Genomic DNA, 8,134 nt, shown 5'->3' with positions numbered 1-8,134 from the left:
GCATGAAAGACCAGAGAGATGGACTTTCAAACAAAGCGCATCCTCCTTATCCTGACACACAAACTGCATGCAGGATTTCAGGAATAAGGAAGCTATTACAATTGAGACAAAATTTTGGTCAATGTCAGACGATTCAAAAATATAACTTGATAATGTATTCCAAAATGAGTAAGGGATCCTTAAATTGTCACTACGTAAGGTCAAGTTTAAAGTGAGGCTAAGATTCACGTGAAAATCAAGCATGCCATTCTGGTAACACAGGAGAAATGCAAAATTTGGGCATCAAGAAGAGTCTTGAAGTGATTTTAGAAATAGATTACTTAACGGGAATAGCCCTTAAAAGCATGCTTGCTATGTGTACAGGTAAATGTACACATAGCATTTCCCAGGCTAAATAACCAACCTTTTAAAGACTAATACACAATGCAGGCATACCACCAATGTATGTGAAAGCCTTGTTGGTGTATTGTGACTCTGAAAACTATGAAAAGAGTGGCATTGAAAAAATCTCCTTTATCTCAAACCCATCATATTACGTAGTTTTCAATATTTTTGGCAATTCGTATACTATGTAATTTTACTGGAATTTATATGTTGTCCAGTTTTCACACAAAACTGTAATTTGGATAAGAGTAGGAAGTCTATTTTCCATATAAGGAAAGGGAAGTATCAGGTTTCTAAAAAGGCTCATTACGAGTGTGTGTATTTCCCTATTATTTCCTAGGGAAGAAGGGAAATTACAACTTAATATAGCATTTATTCATTAAAAAATTAAATGATAGGAAAATAACAGAGTATTGAGTAATATTCCATCTGTTCTTTTTTAATTTTGGAAGAAACCAAATGTTACAAAAATACATTCATTAAGGTATTATCAAAACACTAATGAAAAGGAGAAAGGACATTATTTAATTCCAAAAATCCAGTGGCATATTACAAATTCAGCCTAACATAAAGAAGAAAAATGCAGGAAGCATGGAGCTCCAGGAAAAAGGAGCAATGCCTAAAATCAATAAGTACTTGCCACATTCTAATGAGGATATTGTATTGATTTTTCACACTTTAGTCTGTTTTCATTCAGAAACTTGCTCTTGGGTATTTATCTGTAGACTTTTATTAATATATAGATGTTACATAACATACAACTGTCCGTCTATCCAAATAAATGATTTGAAACTGATGAGCAAATATACATCAAACTTTTATTATATGTTAATAATGGATAGTTTCAGAGAATTCCTAAGAATTCGTAATACTATGATTAATTTCCTTAACAGTAGATTATACACACATACCCACACAAACACACATACACCTTAAGATTACTTCTAGAATTTTAAAACACGATCAACTTTGTTTTGAAAAAAATCTTGGTATCAGCATGTAACTTTATAAAATATTTTGGTTAATGATTACTGAATACATTATTTGCTTTACTGACAATTTGTTTACAATCAATAGAGTATTTGGAAAATTAAATGTATCTATTTCCATGGTTAAGGAAAATATTAATAGATTTATATGAACCATTGAGCCATGTCAAAAATATTTTTTCCTGCATAATTTGGTTTAGAAGTCAATTTTGCATAAAGTTGAAAGAATAGTTACTAATGACTCCTCTGTGGCACTGTGGATGAATATTATGTAATTATTCAAAGTATCAATCTAGACTTCAATAGCTATATAACATTCAAAATAATATGTATTTAAACAATTTTATAAGCCATATATTATACTATAACAATTTGGAAAACAAATTAATGTATTGTTCAACAGGCAACAGGTGATTAGGAAAAAACAAATTAATGTAATGCCTTAAACTAACTTTTACTAAAATCCTATAACCCCAAGTAATACCATTATTTAAGTCAAGGCTTTTATAGATGTTTCCTAGACATGCACATATATATTTAAATTCATATTTTAATAATAAAATCAATTTATATCTGTATCAAAAAATTTAAATTGCATGAACTGAGAAAAGTACACTTCTATCTTTCCCCTATCATATTATTTAGATAAACTTCTATAAGCTAGAAAACAGAATGTTAATTAAATTATTCTACATCACCTCTCCTTTTTCAGGAATATTTTATTATTTGCATTATACTTAACCCATAACACCCATTAAATTAATCTTCAAGATTACAAGTACATGACCTTTGAAAATTTACACTCCCCGCCAGGCATGGTGGCTCAGCCAGTAATCCCAGAACTTTGGGAGGCAGAGATAGATGGATCACTTGTGATCAGGAGTTCCAGACCAGCTTGGCCAACGTGGTGAAATCCCGTCTCTACTAGAAGTACAAAAATTAGCCAGGTGTGGTGGTGGGCACCTGTAATCCTAGCTACTCAGGAGGCTGAGGTGGTAGGATCCCTTGAAATTCTGAGGCAGACGTTGCAGTGAGCCCAGATCCAGCATCTATACTCCAGCCTGGGTGACAGAGTGAGACTCCATTTCAAATAAAATAAAATAAAATTTATGATTCCCAATTATTGAATTATTTATTTTGACAAACCTCTCAGATAGCTAAAGTCTTCAAGTAATATTTTGTTACTCTTGTTATCTCAGTACAGTACATCTGGACCCAGTGAATATTAGAACAATTAACCTATGTACACTTTCTTGTTTAAGATTTTTAAATTTACATTTCAATATTTTCCCTTATTCCAATTCATAGATAACTTTTACAAAATTCTTATTATCTTTGTACTATAATTTTGTTTTCAAAAAGCCATGTGTATACTTTTCCCACTCATTTGCCTGGTATTCTGCAATTCTCTTCAGCTTGTATAACAAAGGAAATCAGTCTTTCCTTATATTGTTGTCAGTTGTTTTGTTTCCCCTACTGTGTATTGTTTTTCTTTAATAGGAATTATTAGTTGCATGGTTCTAGTACAGTCATGTGTGGTTGTGGAGGAAAAGTTAAATATTAAATCTGAACTCAATTGAACATGGACACAAACAATGATCACCAAGTCCCAGAACAGGTTGTGTGAGCCCCTTGAGGCGTTCATCCAGCTCTGTTTCAGAGAAATCTCTATTTCAATCTATTCCTATATGTTAGTTATTGAAAAACAATAGACAATCACAAAAACAAGTTGACCTATTTGTGTTCCTTGAGCCCAGTAGTGAAGGGCCCTCGTGACCGGGCCTCATGCACAACAACTTGTTACAGAAAGAGCCAGGATCCCAGACTGTGCTGAAGCTTCATGAGACCTCTCCTCGTCTGTGCACGAAAGAGGAGCCGGACACAGAGTGTCCAACCTACTCTGGAGCCCAGGCTGTTGCTTCCCGGTCTGGTGGTGAGTCCTCCATTGTCTGGTGAGTGTATATATACATATATATATATATATATACACATATACACACACACACACACACACACACACATTTCTCTTTTTTCTTATATATATTATATATATTTATATTTCTTATATATAATATATATTTATATTTCTTATATATAATATATATTTATATTACATATTTATATTTCTTATATATATTTATATTTCTTATATATATATTCTTTTCTCTTACATATATATATTTCTCTTTTTTCTTCTCCCCTTCTCATTGCAATTTGCTTATTCTATCACTCTGCTGATTATATCAATTTTCTTATTATTATATCACTTGCTTATTATATCTGCATTGCCATTTACATGGGATAAAAGTTGTTTACCCTTAAAGGTATTGTGTGTGTGTCTTTTCTTCTCCCCTCATGCGTTTCCCGCAGAGAACAGTGGTGTTTAGCTGCATTAAGTAATATGAGTTCATGCTGATATCTTCAAATATAATCCTTTACTTTCTTCTTCTGCTTGTCTGTAACCTCCCACTATAAAAATAAATCTTGACTCCCACCTTCTGACATTCATTTACTTTATTTTTAAAATTTCAGCATGAATGTGCATGGTATCAGAATTAACACATATTCCTTCAGGAAACAACTTTACCTACTGGAGACGTTGCTATTTACAATTCCCTTTCCTTTCAGTCTTATGAACTCCATCATTTTCCAAGTTATTTAGGTCAACAACTTTGCCCCCCACCTCTTACAAGGGGGGCATTTCATATACTGTAATAAAGTTACATGGTTTTTACAGTTTGCATGTCATCCTGTGATTCTCCATCCTCTTAAATGTTTTTTTGTTTTGTTTTATTTTGTTTGTTTGTTTGTTTGGTGGTAGAGGACATTTATTCATGATGGTAACACATCTGCTGAAATTCATTTTGAACTTGCTTTTACAAATGTTTTTCTTTACATACCTTAAGATTCATTCTTTATGCTATAAGAATTTATGAAACCTTATCATTTGGGAAATAATAAAAATGAATATAATCTCTTGACTCCTCCTAATTATTGCTATATTAGAAATATACAATATAAATTGGTGCAAAATTGCGGTTTTGCCATTACTTTTAATTACTTTTAATGGCAAAATCGCAATTACTTTTGCACCAACCTATAAAATCATACATATTATTTGCCTCAATGTATCTATTACGAGATAGTTATATAGTTCATATAAATCAGTGTACTTGAATATACTATAAAAATTAAGTTTAAAAAAGTTTTTTGTTTTTTTTTTTTTGAGATGGAGTCTCACTCTGTCTCCCAGACTGGAGTGCAGTGGCCTGATCTCGGCTCAGTAGCTGGGACTACAGGCGCCCACCAGCACACCCGGCTAATTTTTTGTATTTGTAGTAGGACAGGGTTTCACCGTGTTAACCAGGATGGTCTCGATCCCCCGACCTCGTGATCTGCCTGCCTCGGCCTCCCAAAGTGCTGGGATTACAGGCGTGAGCCACTGCGCCCGTCCTAAAGAAGTTGTTTAAAGTAATATAAAATGTTTGCTCATGAGAAAGATGCTAAAAAAAAAAATCCTTGGTTTACTTTTTCTCTTGGGTATGAAAAATAAAAGCTCTCTTCTAAAAATTGAGTCAGGTACAGTGTATGATTTGCCATATTCTATGTGAATAAAGAATTCATAATTGATTTGGTATCAGCTAGGCACATCCTGGTGATTAGTAATGTCTCAAGAGAAAAAAAATCACAGTGGAATAAAATTATTGTTTCTTTTAGTATAACGCAGATAAAATAATTAGCTAAGTATTATATTGATTAAGGTTAATCTGGTAAATTTGTAAATAAAAGTGATTATTTTGTACTGCCTTCTCTGTTCAAATAATGTATCAGATGCAAAATTGATCTTGGCATTCACATGCAGAGTTATTGGCATTATGTCATAGAGTAACACTGCCTTAAAAGATGAATCACAAACCATTTTACTGCCGTGTTTATTGATTATCCTTCAGATTATAAAGAGCTTGTAAGGTTAAAAAGCATTTGAAGATTTATTAGCAATATTGATCTACATTTTTGCAGTGTTGAAAGCAAACATAAATCCAGTTCCAGCAAAAGATACAGTAAACATTACTGTTCTAATACCAGAATTTAGCTATTTAAGGAATGTTTTCACAATGTATTAAGATGTATCGTTTGTTTACTTGTTAGATGTATAGATTAATTCTTATTTGATAATCAGAGTTCTCATGCCTTTGATGTTTAATTTATTGTCAATTTAGCTAAAAATACACATATCTCAATTGTACATCATAGAAAGCTTCTTTAGTTATAGGCATGTTTTTCTTAATTGAACTCAACTTCCCTAAAATATGGTACAGATCATCCTTTTTATTTTACATGAAACAAAAATCACCTTTATTATGTATTGTGTGCATGGATATACATGTTCATGCGTTGCATACTCATAGAAACACAAATGGCCACAATTTACAATTTTTAGTTAAATTGGTCCAGTGTGTTTTTCAGGCCATAAATGACAAAATAAAGATATAATTCATAGGAATATAAATAATCTTTAACAAAATGTATATAATATGCAATATTCCTAGATGATATATAGTATGCTATACTTGATTATGTACCAAAAGCATTTGATAAAGGATTTTTAAATTTTAGCTTATAATTTAGATACAGGGGGTACATGTATAGAATTGTAACACAGGCAAATTGGACCCAGGTAGTGAGCGTAGTACTCTTCCTGGAGAACCTCTGCTAGAACAGTGTGTAAGGGAAATGTGGGGTCAGAGCCCCCACACAGAGCCCCCACTGGGGTACTGCCTAGTGGAGCTGTGAGATGAAGGCCACAGCCCTCCAGACCCCAGAATGCCGGATCCACTGACAGTTTGCACCCTGCGCCTGGAAAAGCCACAGACACACAATGCCAGCCTGTGAAGGCAGCTGGGAGGGGGAGTGTAACCTGCAAAGCCACAGGGGTGGAACTATCCAAGACCATGAGAGCCCACCACCTGCATCAACACTGCTTATATATGAGACACGGATTCAAAGAAGATTATTTAATAGCTTTAAGACTTAATGACTGCCCTGCTGGATTTTGGACTTTCAGGGGGCCTGTAGTCCCTTAGGTTTGGCCAATTTCTTATATTTGGAATGGGAGCATTTTTCCAGTGCCTGTATACCCATTTTATCTTGGAAGTAACTAATTTGCTTTTAATTTTGCAGGCTGATGTGGTTTGGCTGTGTGCCCACCAAAATCTCATCTTGAATTCCCATGTGTTGTGGGAGGGACCTGGTGGGAGGTAATTGAATCATGGGGGCAGGTCTTTCCCATGCTGTTCTTGTGATAGTGAATAAGTCTCATGAGAGCTGCTGGTATTATAAAGGGGAGTTTCCCTGCCCAATCTCTCTCTTTGCCTGCTGCCATCCATGTAAGACATGACTTGCTCCTCCTTGTCTTCTGCCATGACTGTGAGGCTTCCCCAGGCATGTGGAACTGTAAGTCCAATTAAACCTCTTTCTTTTGTAAATGGACCAGTCTCTGGGATGTCTATCTCAGCATGTGAAAACAGAATAATACACAGGCTCATAGGTAGAAGGGACTTGCCTTGTTTTAGATGAGACTTGTGACTTAGACCTTTGGGCTGGAATGAGTTAAGACTTTGGAGAACTGTTGGGAAGGCATAATTGTGTTTTGAAACATGAGGACATGAGATTTGGGAGGGGCTGGGGCAGAGTGATATGGTTTGGCTGTGTCCCCATCCCAAATCTCATCTTGAATTGTAATTCTCATAACCCCAGTGTGTCAAGGGAGGGATCCGGTGGGAGGTGATTGGATCATGGGAACAGTTTCCCTCATGCCGTTCTCATGATAGTGAGTGAGTTCTCATGAGTGCTGATGGTTTTATAAGGGGTCTTCCTCTTTTGCTCCTTGTTTCTCTCTCCTGCTGCCATGTGAAGAAGGTCCTTGCTTCCCCTTCGTCTTCCACCATGATTATAAGTTTCCTGAGGCCTCCCAAGCCATGTAGAACTGTGAGTCAATTAAACCTCTTTTCTTTATAAATTACCCGGTCTCAGGTAGTATCTTTACAGTGATGTGAGAAAGGACCAATACAGTACCCAACAGGTAGTTTTTCCACCCCCACCCCTCTTCCTAGCTCCATCCTTTAGTAGTTCGCAGTGTCTATTGTTTCCATATTTATGACCATATGTACTCAATGTTCACCTCCCACTTATAAGTGAGAACACGTGGTATTTGGTTTTCTGTTCCTTGCATTAATTTGCTTAGGATTATTTATAATAGCCACAAAGAAAACGAAATACCTAGGAATACTGGTAACAGAGGAGGTGAAAAATATCTACAAGGAAAACACTGCTGAAATAAATCAAAGATAACAGAAATAAATGGAAAAACATCACATGCTCATGGATTAGAGGAATTAATAATAAAATGGCCATCCTCCTCAAAGCAATTTACGTATTCAACATTATTCCTATCAAAACTACCAATGTCATTCTTCCATGAATTAGAAAAAACTAATATAAAATTCATGTGGAACAAAAAAGGAGCCTGAGTAGCCAATGAAATCATAAGCAAAAAGAACAAAGCTGGAGGCATCTCACTACTGGAATTCAAACTACACCATAAGGCTACAGTAACAAAAAGAGCATGGTACAAGTTCAAAAACAATGGAACAGAATAGAAAACTCAGAAATAAAGCTGCACACCTACAATGATCTGCCCTTTGACCAGGGCAACAAAACCAAGCAATGGGAAAATGACTCCCTATTCAATAAATGGTGCT

At 35.0% G+C, this 8,134-nt stretch overlaps 1 long non-coding RNA gene across 1 annotated transcript in view; it reads left to right on the top strand.

Moving 5' to 3' along the window:
* Positions 1–3,155: 3,155 nt before the first annotated feature.
* The window catches only part of LOC130540985 (uncharacterized), a 59,060-nt gene continuing 54,081 nt past the window's right edge, over positions 3,156–8,134 (top strand). Inside the window, exon 1 of the long non-coding RNA XR_008955022.1 lies at positions 3,156–3,325. This is a non-coding gene — a long non-coding RNA (uncharacterized LOC130540985). The remainder of the gene's footprint in view (positions 3,326–8,134) is intronic.

The sequence above is a fragment of the Pan paniscus genome, chromosome 17 (genome assembly GCF_029289425.2).
Source record: "Pan paniscus chromosome 17, NHGRI_mPanPan1-v2.0_pri, whole genome shotgun sequence".
Taxonomy (NCBI): Eukaryota; Metazoa; Chordata; class Mammalia; order Primates; family Hominidae; genus Pan; species Pan paniscus.
Note: the sequence above shows the minus strand (reverse complement) of the source record. Positions and strands in the feature narration are given on the sequence as shown.